The following is an 18,810-nucleotide window of genomic DNA, read 5'->3' on the forward strand; positions in this document are numbered from 1 at the left end:
TGTTGACTTCTGTTGCTTCTCCCAAGAACACATCACAGCTACCTCTCTTTGGCCTCTCTACACATGTGAGGAAATACCATCCTCCATGACTGAATTTCAGGATTTCATAAACTAGAGCTAAGTAGAGGTGTGGCATATTTTCCTCTCTCCTCTGCCTTATTTTCTTCCCTTTGAATGACTGGAGAGATTAAAAGATGTCTCATTAAAAGCTCACTTGTCAGTTGCGGCAGAAGGGATGAGACTGAGGATGGGAGGAGAGAAAAAACTAGGGAGAAAAGAGCAAAGGTTTACAGATAGAGGGAAAGGAAATATGGAGGAACCTCCATCTTTCATGAAGAAGTGGCACTGAAAATTTGGAGAAACCTAGAAATTTGTCTTTACTTAGACTGAGAAACTGTATGGACTGGAGAGATGTGGGGAAAGCTCTGACAAACAAAGAGAAGTCAAAAAGATAATATTTGTGGTGAGGCAGATGCCAGAAGAGCTCTCATTTTCCCAATTTTACATACATCTTGGAGACCCTGCCATATTAAGTTCCTCTTTCTTGTGTCTCTATTTTAAACTGTGGGTTGAGACCTCATATGGAGTCGGAAAAAAATTGGTGACAGAAAAAGGTTTCTGAATGTGCAACAACCAAAAATTAATTCAAAATCAAACACTTAATGAATCCGAGGTGTTTCTGGTAGGTTTGCCTGTGTTGCAGCCTTGGTTCTGAACATAAAGCATACGTACTTTGGGAAATACAAAAAGGTGTGAGTGGAAATAATTTAAGAAGTCCTGCCCTAGACAAAGTGTGATAAGGTGTGAATTCTCCTTGTCTTGAGCTCTCATTGCCTCTCTGATGAGGAGTGATCAGATAGAGAAACATAAAGAGAGGCCAGGCACATATATACACTGGCACAAATCAGTCTTGAATGCTTTGGGGTTTTATGAGCTATCTGGCATCCTGTACACCTCTGGATAACCCAAATATCAAGAAGTTCAGACCTAGTAAAAGTTACAGGAAAATTATTTTGCCCTCAGGCCTAATAATTCCATTGTTAGACATCACTCCAACTGTTACCAAAAACAGGAACGAAAAAAGCTTTCTTCAGAGATCTTCGTAGTGGCATTATGTATAGTTTTTAAAAATGCCACAACATGGGGTTGGCCCTACTTTATAGGAAGTCAGTGCTAGTGTGGTCCAAACAATGAAAAAAAAGATAAAATGTGTAAGTCACATAGCTGTCAAACTCTTAAGTGCCAGTATCTATAATTAAAAAATGAAAAGTATGCAACCTCAATACCAAACAGGTCAATGATTAAATAAATCATGGTACATTAATGAATACTATATATACAATAAAATACTACATATAACACTATATGCTATAATGCAATTAAACTGAAAAATGGAAAGGAATATGGAAATGGAATATGGATAATAAATGGAATAAAAAGAATATGGAAATTTTATGAAATAATGCAAAGTGAACAAAATAGAAGAAAACAACAGAGTACACACCAGACCAATTAAGAAGAAAAGGGCAAGAAAGATTCTGATGGAGACTTAGAAGTAAAGACTTAAAAGTTATATCGTTGAAATTCATAAGTTAAATAGTTAGAAAGCAAGTTTAATTAGTTAGAGTAAGCACAGAATCTTATTGGCTAAGATGACAAAACAGGAAAATGACAAATGCTGGAGAGGATGTGGACAAATTGGAACACTAATGCATTGTTGGTAGAGTTGTGAACTGATCCAACCATTCTGGAGAGCAATCTGGAACTATGCCCAAAGGGCTATAAGTAATTTCATACCCTTAGACCCAGCAATACCACTTCTAGGGTTGTATCCCACAGAGATCATAGAAGTGGGAGGAAGACCCATATGTACAAAAATGTTTATAGCAGCTCTTTTTGTGGTGGCAAAGAATTGGAAATCAAGGGGATGCCCATCAATTCCGATTGAGTCAGAGAATCTAGGTTCTGCTTGTCCTGCTCTGCTGCTTACTATCTGGATTACATTGAGCAAGTCATTTAGTATTTAGAGCTGAAGAAACCTGCGAGAACATCTAATCCTATCCCCTTAGTTTACAGAAAACAAAAGCTGGAGCCCAGAGACGATAAATCAAGTTATATATGTATTTTGCCACCAAGTATCATTGACAAAAATTCACTGGAATCTCATACTTTCCGTACAGGATCAAGTATGAAATTGTCTGTTTAGCATTGGATCCCTTCACAACCTGGTCTCTTCCTGCCATTCCAGTGTTCCTTCACTTTAATCACCTCCATGAACTCAATGATCCAGCCAACCTCTCACACACATACACACGTGTCTTTCTCCCAAATCTGTATGTTTGCATTGGTTCTTCCTCATTCCTGGAATGCTCTCCCTGCTCATCTTTGTCTCCTGACTTTCCTGGTTTACTCCAAGATTCAGCTCAAGTACCACCTTCTGTAGAAGGTCTTCTTTCCCTCTCCTCACCACATGCCTTCTCCCCAATAATGCTAGCCCCTTCTTTCTAAGATAATTACTAAAATTTCTATTATTAATCTTTCTAAGATTACTTTCTATTTATACTATCTATATCTTGTTTGTACATTGATATTTGTATGGTGTAGACCTCATTTAAGGATAATCTCCTTGAAAACAGGGACTCTGCCTTTCTTTATGTCTCCAATGCTTAGCACAGAGCCATAGTAAGTTTTTATTAAATATCTGTTAACTGACAGACTGACTGGTTTATGTATGCCTTGCTTGGAAGTGATGCTAAATAAGTCCTGTGCTCAATACATTACAAGACAGTCGATGACCTTGTAACCCTCAGCTCTATGGGGTGGCACTGACCCATTGTAAAAGTATGTCAGGATCTACTCAATCAAAATTAACTCTAAGCCTCTAGTCTCCTGAATACAACTCTCCTTCTTTTGACCTTCCTGTAGTTCACTAAGTGCTAATCACATGATCCAGACAATGGAATTGTTTTTCTGCAGAAGTAGATACCTAGTTATCCCTTCCATATAGGTTAGGGTGATCTGGAAAATCCACATAAAATTTTTGTTGGCCCACCCTTCAGACCAGGGAAGTCTGATTTTTAAATTTTTCTTTTATGGGTTGTTTATAGTACCTTATTGTAAAATTTGGGTTAAGTATGTGATCATAGGCCCTGTGTCATCTGCTGGCCTCCATGTGTTGTCTGTGACTTTTGCAGAACTCCCCCCCAATTCTCATTTAATTTCTTATGCCAGTTTGAGATATAGTGAAACCAAGATGGGGAAAGTCAAGTTGTGGAAGGCATAACTGTACATGGCGGAATGCTGTAGCCTCAGCTTAACCCTTAGTACAGTCAATAAGCATATAGAGTTCTACTCTTTTCCCAGTCTCTCTCTCTCTGCCTCTCTCTCCTCTCTCTCTCCTGTCTCTGTCTCTCTCTCTCTCTCCCTCTCTCTCAATCAGGATGAAATACAGCCATAATATTCTGAGACCATGTTGTGTCCTTAAGCAATTTGACATCCACACTCCTTTTTTTTCCCCACAATTACACAATTGCTGATCTTTGGAATGTAACATTAAAAAACAAAAAAACCTCTGCATAATTGGTATTTTTTTTGCAGCCATCTTTCTTCATTTATTGTCATTAACCTCTCTTCAACTTTTTCTCCAGATTTCATCTCTACCATATGACATATTAGTTTTTCCACTATTTTTATTATTAAGGAGACTTTTCATATTTTGTTTGGCTCAACCCCCCATGCCTTGTATAGTGTCTTGAACATAGTAAACAAATAAATGCTTATTGAATTAAATGGATTTGAGAGCGTTTCCTAACTGTCTGAAGTTACATGATAAAATATAAATAATAATTTGTAAATAATTTTATTTAACTGAGCTCTTTTAAAATTAGCCATAAGAGACACAAACATAGGTATATATATTCATATTTTATGCTATAGTAAAATATTCAAATCTTTATGCCACCATATAGTAGGTAAGTTCTCTACTAGGACAATGGGTCCCAGAAGTGAATCATTTCCCTAATATAGACTCAGCCCCAAGTTAACTCAAGGGACTCAAAAGATGTCTATTTCAACTTCCCACATGAATGAATGAATAAAAAGCATTTATGAAGTGCTTACTACATATCAAGCACCATGCTAGTTAAGGACTGGGATACACATAGAGAAAGAAGATAGTCCTTGCTCTCAAGGAGCTTACACTCAAAATAGGGGAGCCAACATAGGAAAGAGAAATTATCCCAGCCACTGTAAAAAAAAAAAAAGCAACTCCCTGGAAGCTATTAAGGTCCCAGAAATAGATTAGTAGCATCTTCTGGATTGGCCATATCAAAGACATTTGAAGCATTTGTAGACTATTTGAAATCCTCATTGGGCCTAAATTGTGTCTATCTTAATTGGCAAGAACCAAGGCTGTGAGAGTTGCCAGGTGGTATTAAATATGATTCTCTGCCACCTGTCACTCACCCAGGGAACATTTGCTTTTAGGACAGGTGTTCAGGAAGTGGTAGTTGGTCTAGGATTGCATGGAGTTTTCAAGCTCTCCCAGTGCCTGATGGGGGTGATCAGGCTATAGAATGTAATCCACATTCCTTTTCAACCGGAGCCTGAGTTGCATTCCACATGGATAATAACCCAACTCTGGACAGCAACAGATGGCTTAGCCCCTGAGAGCTTCAGATTTGACCCTGTCTGGAGAAATTTTCTACTGGTATGACAGTACATAAAGGAAATATGCTGTAGCAAACAGAGGACAGGGGGAAATCTTTCTTGTCAAACCTGATCTTACATTATCTTGAGGTATCTGTGTGGGGTTCGTGGTTTGTGAGGCATTACCCTCAGCATATTATGCCACAGAGAAACCTTATAAATGTAAAGCCATTATAAGGTGCTTATAGCCTTACCAGTAGATTAATGAGGATCTGAAAGATAAGTTAAATCTGTTCTGTAGCTGAGTAATGTTTTGATTAATGTTTGTGATGTGATATGGAAAACCCAATTTGCAAAGTACACGGTAAAGAGTGGCGGGGCGACCCAACAGACTTTTTCACTTAACAGAAGCATCTACCTTGGAAAAATGTTTTTGTAGCATCATCTAATTAACTTTGTGACTCTGGATTTTAAATCATATAAAAATATGCCAAATCTTGAATGGAGAGTTTAGAATATGATGCTCTGCTAGAGTTGATAACTTTATTAAAAAATTCTGATTTGAAACAAATTGTTGTGGAAAATATGATTTGTGATTAATGCAAACCAAATTAATTTTGTAATATAGTCTCAAATATATTTTGGAGTCTCTAACCCTAAAAAGGGTTAGAGACAATGCCACTGGTAAAGGCTTATAGGAACTTCCTTCTGTCAGATCTAATGGTTTCTCACACAATTCTTTAAAAATCTACTTATTTAAGATAGTCATGAAAAAATTGCTCTGATACCTCCAAACTATCTGAAAGTGAATTTTCCTTTTTTTTTAATCAATAAAAAGCTTCAGATTCTTAGGTCTTTAAAAATCCTTCCTCATCTAAGTTATATATTCAGGTCAGATATTTTTGCATTTAGGAACTAAAGAGTGAATATTAAAATGCAATGGAACTTTAGATTATCTTCAACATATTCCATATGATAAATATATTTTCTTACTGAAACCTTGAATATAAAGGAAATTATTAATCAACTTCCTGTTATGTTGGCGAAACCCTCAGTCATGCCGTTTAGCAGTAATGATCAAGGGCAGGTCAGTTCCTGGAGGTTAATAACCAGATGAGAAGAGTCAATGGACTCTTGTCAAGAATCATTAACCCCATCTGATCATTAACTGCTAGAAAAGGCCTGGTGCCTAGGTGGTTGTTTATCTCTATTTCAAGGTTAAGGACAAAGAAATACACAAACTCAGATTTCTGTGTGAACATTTCCAGTTGGTTTATCCATGACCTATCTAAAGGATGAATATTCCATACAGAGCCACTTAAATTGCTTAAAGGTCCTCTTTAGCTCAGACCTATAATTAAATGGGCTACACTAAAAAGAGGTCCTGAAGACATCTTCCTGAGTTCAAATCTGACCTCAGATACTTACTAGCTGTATGACCCTGGGCAAGTCGGTTGACTCTGTTTGCCTCAGTTTCTTCATCTGTAATATGAACTGGAAAAGGAAATGGAAAATTAATCCAGTATTTCTGCCAAGAAAATCCCAGATGGCCTTTCAAAGGGTCAGACACGACTGAAAAATGACAGAACAACAAACACTAAAAAGGGAAGTGTTTTAATTTTTATATGCATTTATTTTATTTTTTTTAATTCTGTGTAAGACAAAAATGGCTTTATATAGATACAGGGAGGGGTACAGACCTATGACTTCATTGGTACAGGGAACTTCCCTCCATCAATGCAGGTTGGCTTCTCCTATGTAACTTATGGGCTTAGAAAGTTGCAGAGAACACCTAAGAGGCTGAGTGCTTTGCCCAGGGTCACAGAGCCAATAGATATTAAAGCCAGAATTGAGATCCAGATCTTCCTCATTTTGAGGCCAGCTATCTACCTATTATTCCACATATTACCCATAGGTAACAGGGGCAACAAGCATGCATTAAGTACTCACTGTGGGTTAGGCATACAGTAAGAAGAAACCAGGGGATTTGTTCTCAGGTTTCTTCCTACCATACACATCGTGGTCCAAAATAGCTCATTTTCAGCTGCCTGTGAATTGTAAGACAATCCTTGCCAAAAGGCTGAAATTATTTAGTACAATTTAAAAACCTAGAAAGCTTGATTTGGAATTAGGAGATGAGTTCAAATCTGCCCTCCTCCCTCCTCCTCCACCCCCAGGAAAATCTTGGAATCTCTCTGTGTTTCTTTTTCCTGATCTGTAAAATGAGCTCTGACTTTACAATCCTATGATTCTATGAATTCAGATCTCACCTCAGACGTTTACTGTCTACAGTCCAGGGAATGTCACTTAAACTCTCTCAGCCTCAGTTTCTTTACATAGAAAATGAGGCTAATGATAGTACGTAGGGCAGCGAGGATAGAGTGCCATCCTGGGAGTCAGGAAGACTCATCTTCTTGAGTTCAAATCTGGCCTCAGATACTTACTAGTTGCCCAGTGACCCTGGGCAAGTCACCTAACTCTGTTTGCCTCAGTTTCTTCATCTGTAAGTGAACTGAAGAAGGAAATGCCAAACCACTCCAATATCTCTGCCAAGGAAATGTAAAATGGCATCAAATAACATAATATGTATAAAGTGCTTTGAACATCTTAATGCACTATATAAATGTATGCTTATATAATTATTACCTATTACCAAAATGACTTCTCCCAGAAACAAAGCTCCATCTTTTTAATATTAATTTTCTCTTTCTATTATTGCTATAAAGCTGAAATACATGGGACACAACAGTTTGTGAAGAATTGAAAATGGATGTCACAGAGAGAACAATTGAAAAGCCCTTGGTGAGTATGAATTTACTTTAGGAATCAAATAAAATTAACATACATAAAATCTTTGCAAAACTTAAAGCACTATATCAATGTTAACCTGTGATTGTTAGCTATTGCCAAAGTATCTTCTCCTGGAAACAAAAGTCCCTATTTTTCATGCTAATATTCTATCATTGCTGTTGGATGTCTGAGGAACATGTAACAACAGTTTGTGAAGAACTGGAAATGAATACCACACATAGAACAATGGAGAAACAAATGGTGGGCATGAATGATGGTAGCCAATAATCACTGGAGAACTTCAAAGAACAGCTAAGTGGTTAGGTGATGTAGTGCTGGACTTGAGTCAAGAAGTCCTCAGTTTTATCCTGTCTCAGACACCAGCTCTGTAACTGTGGACAATTCATTCATCTCTCTCAGTCTCAATTTCTTTACCTGTAAGATGGGGGCAACAGAATGTACTTCAAAGGGTTGTGAAGAACAAATGAGATAACACTTGTACAATGTTTTGTTATTTGTTAGATTAATGCTATACAAGCTGCTTCTCTTCTACACCGACTTGAATTTTTATTTTGTTGAACTTAGGATCATAAAGATGACCAGAAATATTCCATATCCTCTTTCTTTGGGTGGTGACTTTTTCCACTAATTTCTTTGCCTTTGATGTCTCTATAAATAGTTTTTAAACGATTTTGAATTGTTTATTCTTGGATTTTTGTGTGTGCAACTTTGACTGTTGTAAAGTTTGTTTGTTTCTCTTAAAGTTAGTTTTTACAGTACTGTTGTATAACCATTCTCTGGGTTCTGCTCTCCTCACTCTGTATCAGTTCAGATAAATCTTTCCAAATTTCTCTGAAGCCACCCCTTTAACATTTCTTACAGCACAAAAGTATTCTATCACATTTTTATGTCATAATTTTTTCAGTCATTATTTCATTGGTGAGTACATTAGTTTCCAAATCTTTGTCACGGACAAACAAACAAAAAACCCCAAAGCAACAACAGCCCTGCAATAAAGATTTTTGAACAACCTTGTTTAGTTTGTTTTGCTTAGGATTATTCACTTCCGCCTCTTCTCACTTCTCTGTCCCTGGTCCCCCTTGAACAGTCAGTGTGCCAGCCCCCTCCTTCCATGATAGCATGGCCTTTTCAACCTCCCTCCTTCCCTCCCTTCCCCAGCTCCATGGGCAAATTTACATTACGGAAAAGTCACTTTCTGTAGGGGTCTGAAGAATAGTCCACTTACTCAAAGGGAGGATTGTCTGTGCACTTAATGACAATTACAGCGTATGCCAGCTTTTATCAATTACCATTTTGGTAAACTTCACTGTCGACTGGAGTTGTACTGGAAAAGGGTTTTGGCAAAATTCCATTTTAAGTATGCCTACCTCCTCCTCAAAATCATATAAGACATTAGCACTATTTTTGCCATCTGGGAGATTTGCAATATTTTTAGATTCTTCAACTTCTCCCTCGTTGGATTTATGATTAGTAGTAATAATAATAGCTAACATTTACATAGCACTTACTATGTGCCAGGCACCATGCACTTTACATTTATTATATCTCATTTTATTCTCATAACCCTATAAGGTAAAGATAAGCATATTGAGGCACAAAAGTTAAGTGACTTTCCCAGGGTCACACAGCTACCAAGTATCTGATCTTCCTGACTCCAGACCCAGTGCTCTATCTGCCATGCCATACAGCTATTCCTCAATTTTCATTTTTATTTTATCTAATCTGAGTTTAGGAACTAAGCTGTTTCTGTGATTGCCCTGCATTGGTCTACCATACACTGCTGTGTAACTTTTTGTGGAGGATACCTTTGACAAAAAGCAGTGCAGAACTCTTCCCTATGATTGTCATGGTCTGTTTCTAATTTTGTTATGATGTAGTCCTGGCACATCATGAAAGCATTTATGTCTTTAGTCCATTTCACACGTACTCATGCTTTGCCTGCTGTAGTGGTTGACACCATCTGTTACAAAGTATTGGGGTATTGAGTTCTGATCTGTTCAATGAATTCTTATGGTACCAGAACATGGAGAAGCATTACTCAGTTTACTGCCCACTGTGTCAGACTGTCCTGCCAGTTCTGTTAGGGCCAATGAAACTCAGTGACCTCAGTAATCTCTTTCTTAAATTCATAGGGGCACTTACATCACAGTGGCCGGAGTGCTCACCTAATCAGTTCTATCACCACAGCCTAATTAGCCGGCATTTCAGAGCACCTGGCAGTCCTTTCTGGCTACTGCAGTGGTCTTAGGGCACACAGAGGCTCAACTTTACCTCACCCTCACTGATACTCCCCTGGTTGACTCTCGCCAACCCTCACCCCTCTTACCTCATGGCTTGGGCCATGGGTTGGGATTTGAGAAAGCTAAAATAATAATTAGTATTAACACTATTATCTCATTTTTTTCATCTTTTTATGGAGGTCAGATAGAAATGGTCAAAGGACAAGTCACTATCTTACTGTTATTGCTATAATTTTAATGTTTTCTGGACTATTGGCAGGTGGATAAATATTTTTTTCTGTAAATAAATGTGACTATTGGCATGTGAGCTCATTTTCAGTAGGTTCACTGAAAGCATCTTTGGGGCAATTCCAGTAGCAGACAGGATGATGAGGATAATATGTACCTCACTTTGCTTGCATATGTTATCTATTTCTTCTGTTAAGTTTACATTTGGAAAGATTTTCATTCCATGTAGTTTGGAAACTATGGATATTCAGGATTTTGACATCACTTATGATAGTATCATAGATTCAGAGATTGAAGGGACCTTCCAGTCATCTAATCCATGCCCTTATTTTACAGATGAGAAAACTGTGTCCCAGAAAAGCTAGGTGACTTGCTCACACCCACAGAGGTGATAAATGTCAGAGCCAGAATAAAAATCTAGTTCTTTTAACTCCAAATGCAATACCTTCTCCATTCTACAAAATTTTTATAAATAAACATGAGGCTAGGTCTCTGTATAAATCCAAGAATACTGTGAAGTGGTCACAAAATATGAATTCAAAGTGAATATTTCCACTAGGCCAGAACCAATTACCATATTTTACATGTAATTATAACCTCATATAGTAGAAATTCAAATAATGCTACCACTTAATGGGATTCATTATTCACACTTGTTGTGGGCAACAGCTCTGTCTGTAATGATGTTCTGATTCCAGTATATTTTCAAGGATATTTTGGGTTTTGTATTTGTAGCAGAGGAATTTATAATCTGTTAGTTTATAAAGGATAGAGGTATTCTGGTGTAGAATTTTAGCAACTTGATTAACTTTCTCTAGGCACTATTATTATCTATTACTCATCTTTTTCTAGGCAGTTAATAAGGGAGTGATCCTGAGAAAAATTGCTTTCCTGATTTTATTCTTTTTATTTAATGTTATACAGACTATACCATAGATGGATAAAATAACTTCTTCTTGGAGGTAAATAGAAATATTATTAGGATGCAAGTTCACAATTCTTAGTAGCAGCAAGGACAACAGGGATGATGTGTACCTCATCCTGTTTTCATGAAATTTTGGGCTTCTCTACTAAGTCTCTATATTTGAAACTGTTTTGTTCCATGTAGCTTAGAGATTATATGGGGTGACAACAGCTGCTAAAAATGTTCTTAAATTTTTATGGATCAGTATTATGTTCAGGTGATTGTGGGCAACATATAATGGTCTGTTTGAAGTACAGTTTATTGTTTGAATAATCTTACTGATGTGAATCCTAAAACCAAAAACCAGAATTTGTTCCAAGATAAGAAAAACTTAGGTCGGATGCACATTTTTATTTCTGTCACAAGCTGGTGGTGTGCATTGCATGGGAGTTACAGTCCAGAACTAGTCCCCCTTAAGGAGGCCAGTCCAGAACTGGCTGAATTTGAGATTTGAGGGTACAGAGTTATATACCCTTTGAAGAGTAGGTGTTTCCAAGGAGTACCAGTCAATTCTGATTGGTCAACACACTGGGAGGTAGGCTATATTAAAACGAGGTCTTAAGTATGTGACTTAGATCACTTAATTTGGCTACAGTACCTTTTCAACATGGGCTGATATCACTCACCATCATTCTATCTTAAGAGGGAATATGCATTCTATCAGCCCAGCCCCTACCATACCAGACCACTTCTAGTCTTGGACTATCTAGACAGAAAAATTTATCTCTACCTAAACCTGAATAATTAAATCAGTTCAGGCCTGGGTTGAAGTTTGACCAGGATGAGAAGATTCAATGAAATCTCATCATCACTAATGTCCTTCTAAAGGAGAGAATGAATTTGTAAGGGGGAGGGAGCTGATTATTAAGATTTAAGGCACTGATTATTAAGATTTAAAATCATTTTTCACACTGAAAATTTTCAATAGGTGCTAGATTTTTACAACCTGAAGCAATATGTTGTTCATTTTCTACTGTTTCCTTCATAGTCCACATTGACTATTAAATTGGGACTCCTTCAGTGTAGCCCTCTGCAATTGCTGGTGGTGATGATCTGCTTCTGAATCGCTCTCATACCCCCCAGTTTTTCCCTAGTTATTAATCTCTGATTTTTACTGCTACAAAAAATGTCCTGTTATGTCTACGTTGGTATATATGGAAGCTCTGCGCCACTGACTTCTTTGGGAGGTCATGCTAATTGGATGGAATCACTAGAGCAAAAGGTATGAATAATTTAGTAACTTTTCCTGAATAATTTCAAATTGCTTTCTAGAACAATTGCCTCAGTCATAGGGTCTACCAACGGGGCACTAGTGTGCCAGTCTTCCCACCACTTATTACTGTTGCCTTTTTCCATCTTTTATGATTTTGCCAATTTTATGCGTATGAAGTGGTAACTTCATTTTACTTTGTATTTCTCTTATTTTTATAATTTGAAGCTTTTTTTTCATATCCTAATAAAAAGTTTGCATTTATTTTTTGAAAATTGTTACCTATAGATGTGTATATTTATCAGAGAGGTTGATGCAGTGATTTTTATTCCCCAATCCATATCTTCACTTCTTAATCTTGCTGCATTGGTTTGGTTTTTGCAAAACTGTTTTAATACAATACAGTCAAAAAGCATGACTTTGACTTTTGTAATTTCTTCTATCATTTGGTTGTAAATTTTCTCCTGTGTATACAAAATCAAGATTACATGTTAAGTTCCTTGAGGGGAGAAATAGTATCTCCTACTTTATATCCTACTCAGTGCTAAAACATATCAAACACTAAAACATATGAAGTGCTCAATAAATACCTGCTTATTGATTAACTTGTAATAATGCAATATCTCTAAATACAGATCATAACTAGCTTGTATGTGGTTTTTTTAAGTTGAAAAGATTAATGTTACAAAATAATCCCACAAATGATAAAAATGGAGGGACAATTTATTTTGAAAGAATGTTCTATTTGAAGTTTGCTTTTGAAGTTGCTCAGATGATGCTGGGAAACTAGACAAACAGAATATCCTCAAAACATTCTATCTAGTCCCCTCCAACTGTCAGTCATTCCTCCTTATTAACCTCTTACCCTCTGGCACTGCTTAAGGAAAAAAAAGGGAGGGGGAAAGTCATAAAATGCAAATAAGGTAGTAGAGAATAACAGCTATAATAACACTTTTATGTTTACACTGGATCCTTCCTTGGAGGAGTTGAAAGCATTTTATAAACCCTATCTACTTAATCTTCTATTCTAAGTAGGTGGCAAGAATCATTATCCTTACTTTGCAGATAAGCAATCTAAGAAACAGAAAAGTTAAAGGTTTTGGAGGAGTTTGGGTTGGGCTTTTTGGATTTTTTTTGTTTTTTTATTTGGCCTCAGGTTTTAGAGCAAGTAATTGGAGAGAAAGAGAGTGGAGGTCAGACCTCCCAACTTGTACTAGACAAGCGATTTTTTCTTTAGGGATAATAGCTTCTTTTAACCTCCAAAGTTAAATTTGAAGAACTACTCCAGATGTACTTCCTCAGATTTTCCTTTTGCACAGATATTAGTGGTCAAACTACCCACTACACCGAGGTTTATTTATGATCATTGATGAGAAAATATAGGAGGAAAAGTAGCTTTGCAATGTTTTCTAAATTATTCAATTTGGAATTTGATGAAAATGAAAAGGGTATCATGCTAAAAAAGAGAAAGATACAGAAAAAGAAAGAAGCAGACTGATCAATGAGGCAGGGCCTTGGAGTCAGGAACACCCAAGTTCAAATTCTCTTTGTAGCACTTTCAACGTGACCTTAGGCAAGCCTTGTAACTTCTGTGACTCAAGCACCTCCTGAGGACTTATCTATTTAAGAATCATTGACATTGCCCACTGTTGAAAGGAGAGTTCACATTGGTGGGAAAAAAATCATAGATTCCTTATGTTTATACATATGTAAGTATATATATATATATACATATATGTGCGTGTGTATATACATTTACTTATATATGCATATACATATACAGAGAGGAGAGAGAGAGAGAGAGAGAGAGAGAGAGAGAGAGAAAGAGAGACAGAGAGAGAGACAGAGACAGAGAGACAGAGAGAGAGAGAGAGAGAGAGAGGGAGAGAGGGAGAGACACAGACAGAGAGACAGAGACAGAGAGAAAGTCAATTCTTGTAATTCATGGTGGTTATGTTCTGTAAGTTGCCACAAACACTGCATTGCCCAAAACTGCCAATTTGGTAGGTGTGAGGTGTTACTTTTTCATATGAAGATGAAGAAATTAAAACTATTTATAGTCATATGAAAAAAATGCTCTAAATCACTATTGATTAGAAAAACACAAGTTAAAATAACTCTGAGGTAACACCTCACACCTACCAAATTGGCTAATATGACAAAAAAGAAAAATGATAAACATTGGAGAAGATGTGGAAAAATTGGAGCACTAAGGCATTGTTGGTGGAGTTGTGAACTGATTCAACCATTCTGGAGAACAATTTGTAACTATGCCCAAAGGGCTATAAAACTATTCACACCCTTTGATCCAACAATACCAGTACTAGATCTATATCCCAAAGAGATCGTAGAAAAGGGAAAAAGACCCACATGTAGAGAAATATTTATAGCAGCTCTTTTTGTAGTGGCCAAGAATTGAAAATTGAGGGGCTGCCCATCAATTGGGAAATGCTGAACAAGTTATGGTATATGAATGTAATGGAATACTATTGTGCTCTAAGAAGTGATGAATAGGCAGATTTCAGAAAAACCTGGATTTACATGAACTGATCTGAGTGAAGTAAGTGGAACCAGGAGAACATTGGACACAGTAAAAGCAGCATTGTGCGATGGCCAACTTTGATAGACTTAGCCCTTCCCAGCAATACAATGATCATTCTAAGACAATTCCAAAAATTTCATGATGGAAAATGCTGTCCACAACCAGAGAAAGAACCAAGGAATCTGAATGCAGGTCGAAACATTCTATTTTTTCTCTCTTTTTTTCTTTCTTGTGATTTTTCCTTTTTGTTCTGATTCATCTTTAACAATTTGACTAATGTGGAAAGATGTTTAATAATTGTACATGTATAGCCTATATCATGTTGCATGCCGTCTTGGGGAGAGAGGAGGGAAGGAGGGAGAAAAAAATTTGGAACTTAAAATCTTACAAAAGTGAATGTTGAAAACTATCTTTACATGTAATTGGAAAAAATAAAATACTATTAAGTGGGGGAAAAAGAAAGGTATTCATGATAAAATGTATGAACAGTTAGGTGGCTCAGTTGATAGAGTGCTGGACCTGGAGTCCAGAAGAACTGGGTTCAAATTCAGCCTCAGACACTTATTAGCTATGGGCAAGTCACTTAACCTTCTTTGCCTCAGTTTCCTCATCTATAAAATGAGCTGAAGAAGGAAATGGCAAAGCACTCTAGTATCTTTGCCAAGGAAATCTCAAATGGGGTCATGAAGAGTCAGATATGACTGAAACGACTGAACAACAGCAATGTTCAATGTGAATCACAAGTCGGACAGCTGTTTATTTCTGGGTTGGTTGGTTTTTGCTTTATCTTGCTGGGGTCCAGGTCTCCTTTCCACCTCCTGGCAATTTCCTCCCCAAGATTATTCACCAAACTTAGACTCTGCTTTTGCGTCCCTGACGGGGAAGATTTTGCTTTATCTTGATGGAGTCCAGGTCCGCATGACACCTCCTGGCCATCTTCTCACCATCTTCTCATCCCTTCACTGGGTTTCCTCCTTTCCTTTCTTTCTCGGACTTTCCTGTACCCTCTTTCTTAAGTGTTATCTTCCTCCATTAAAATGTAAACTCGTTGAGGGCACAGACTGTCTTGCTTACTTGTACCAGTATTCCTAGAACCTCATAGAGTGAGCAGCACATAGTATGTGCTTAATAAATGCTAGCTCTATATGTCTGTCTGTCTGTCGGTCTTTTGCCACACAAAAGAGAAATAGGAAGAGAAGTTCTCACTAACAAAGACTCGGAACCAACAGTGACGCTTATTCCCTCCTCGGAGACTGGCGTGTGAAGCCTCAAAACCCAAAGCCTTCCAAAGGGCTCTTGAATTAACATCTCATTTTCACCTTGGCTCTGCACTCAGATCTCCTTCTGGCAATCCAGGCCAGCTGGGGGAGCACATTCACCCTCTAATGGTCACCTCCAAGAAGTGCGTTAATAGCGACTGGGGCCCCTCTTTAAATGTAGGCAGTGCTAGCTGAGGACCCAGGAGCATCTCATTTTTAGAACTCACAATGCTTCTTTCAAGGGTGAAACCAGCCACCTTAGAATAACTGCTCAATTATCTATACGTAGGAAAGAAACACAGAGTAGAAGAGGCAGACAAAGCTTTGAAATATAGTTTGTTTTTTACTGAAATACAGTTTTAAGCTAGCAGAGACCAGCACCCGTATTGACTACCAAGTGCAAGAAACTTGCCATTTTCCCTGGGGTTGACAAAAGCAAACTATGCCTTTCTCGCCCCTCCAGGAAGGGGCCCAAAGATTTCTTATGTACTTGCAAGGAAATTGAAATATGCTGTATCATTTAATAACTGATTCTGTAATTGACCCTTTTCCTCATTTTCTTAGGCCCATTTCTCAGTTAAACTCAAGAATGCAGTCTCTTCAAAGGCCGAATGAGTTTACAGACTGATTGAAAGCAAATGATATCACACACGCAGCTAGCCCCATGGAGCATTTCTTTGCTGACCACTCTAACCTGGGACGTCTGTTAGTTGTCCATAAACAGTAACCAGCTTAAGCTGAAATCCTCCCAAAAGACAATTCTTCTGCCCTTGTCTCTCCTTGTGAAATTAGGGAAGGTTTGATCTCCTCTTGGTGGGGACCAAACTGGGTGGTTCTAATTTCTTAACCAAGATTACACGAAGCAGGTGAATCCCAGAGAGCAACGAACATTTCTTAATTGTCAGAGATGGTATGATCATCCACATCTGAAAGCCAACCCACCTTTCCCAGCTGGAGCCATCTGTGACGTTCACCCAGAACTCCTTTCTTCTGTCTCAATAGAAATTGTTTTTCCTTTTTCCTTTCTCATGCTCTCCCTAGCTATTAACAAACTAATGTTGCTTGGAGAAACATGACTCAGTTTCTCCGTTATTACACTTTACTCACCACTCTTGGCACAGAGGAAGGAAGTGACTGAGGGGGTGGGGTCTCTCCCTCCAAAATCCATTCATTGGGTCACTCTTCCTGGAGTAGTGGTCAGTCCTCTCTGATACAGTTTTGATGTACTTCATCCTGCTTCAGTTTCATGGGTTGGGAGACAAAGGAGCCACTAAAGGTTTGCTGCAGCACCCAAAACAAGTCCTTTAGAGATGGACATATGTCTCCCTGGAAGTGACCAGGATGCAGGCTCAGCCCTTTGTGTAGTGTGCTCCAGTCAGATCAGAGCAAGGGGATTGCCGTTCTTTCATTGAATATACATACATATGTATATTTTTCATTCATTTATTTATTTATTGTTTTTGGAGGACAATTGGGGTTAAGTGACTTGCCCAAGATCACATGGCTAGTTTTTGTGTTAAGTGTCTGAGGCTGGATTTGAACTCAGGTCCTCCTCACTCCAGGGCTGGTGCTCTATTCACTGCGCCACCTAGCCGCCCCCATACATATGTATATTTACACACACACACACACACACACACACACACACACACATACTTTGTGTATAAAGTGAAAAGACTTTGCTAGGCTATTGCTGGAAAGAAAGTATTTAGATTTTTATCTCCTCTCCATCTGGCTCCTGTCTTTGGAATGTGGGCATCACCAGTCTTTTACAACCACACTTCTTCTCTTCCCATGAGGAGTCTCTTTCTCTTTAGTAGCCAACATTGGCTTCACCCCTAGAGAACTGGGGAAGGGAATGAGCATCCATTAAGTGCCTACTGTGTGGCAAGCCCTGTGCCAAGTGCTTTATAAATACTGTTTCATTTGATCCTGGGAGATAGTTGCTGTTATTATTTCCATCTAAAGTGAAGAAACTGAGGCAGAAGTTAAGTCACTTGCCCAGGGTCGCACAGCCCAGGGTTCTGTCCACTGTGCCACCTGGCCGCCTTTTAAGCCCCAAAGAGGGGGTATTTCTTAAATGTGTAATTTATCTTTTATTTATTTATTTTTAGTTTTCAACATTCTTTTCCATAAGATTTTGAGTTACAAATTTTCTCCCCATCTTTCCCCTACCCCACCCCAAGATAGCGAGCCTACTGAATACCCCTTCCCCCAGTCTGCTCTCTCTTATATCCTCCACCATACCCCCCCCAACTTTCTGGTAGGCCAAGATGGATTTCTATACCCCAGTGCCTGTATATTTTATTTCCCAGTCGCATGTAAAAAGCAATATTTTTAAACATTTGTTTTTAAAACTTTGATTTCCAGATTCTTTCCCTTCTTCCCTCCTCACCCACCCCTACTGGGAGGACATGCAATTCAATATAGGTTGTACATGTGTAGTTACGCAAAACGTTTCTATAGCAGGTATATTGTGAAAGACTAACTATATTTCCCTCCATCCTATCCCGCCCCCCCCCCACCTTATTCTATTTTCTTCTTTGACCCTGGTCCTTTACAAAAGTGTTTGCTTCTAACTACCCTCTCCCCCCATCTGCCCTCCCTTCTATCATCTCCCCTCTCATCCCCTTCCCAGAAGGGGTGTTTTGAACATGCTCAGAGTAAAATAATGGTGAAGACAGCGTAACTTGCTTCAGCAACTGACAGTCTCTTCCCTGTATTCCCTCAACCAGACAGAAATTCTTGCTGATCATACACCTTCCTAGGGGAAAAATCAGATTCATACTTTACTTCACTCTGGGAAGTTATGAACTATAAATCACCTGGTAGAGAATCCACTCTCCCTCTTCCTCTCCTCTCTGTGTCTCTATCCCTCTGTCTCTCCCCTCCCCTCCGCTCTCCTCCCC

General features: G+C 38.2%; 1 protein-coding gene across 2 annotated transcripts in view; it reads left to right on the top strand.

Moving 5' to 3' along the window:
* MUC8 (mucin 8) overlaps window positions 1-18,810 on the top strand; it is a 133,541-nt gene that overhangs the window by 30,271 nt on the left and 84,460 nt on the right. For both annotated transcript variants that reach the window (XM_069088005.1, XM_069088006.1), the window contains exon 2: window positions 7,374-7,449. The gene's annotated coding sequence lies outside the window, so the exon portion shown is untranslated. The remainder of the gene's footprint in view (window positions 1-7,373; window positions 7,450-18,810) is intronic.

This window comes from Petaurus breviceps, unplaced genomic scaffold (genome assembly GCF_028583685.1).
Source record: "Petaurus breviceps papuanus isolate PSGF00001 unplaced genomic scaffold, PetGlider_PUasm1.0 183, whole genome shotgun sequence".
NCBI lineage: Eukaryota > Metazoa > Chordata > Mammalia > Diprotodontia > Petauridae > Petaurus > Petaurus breviceps.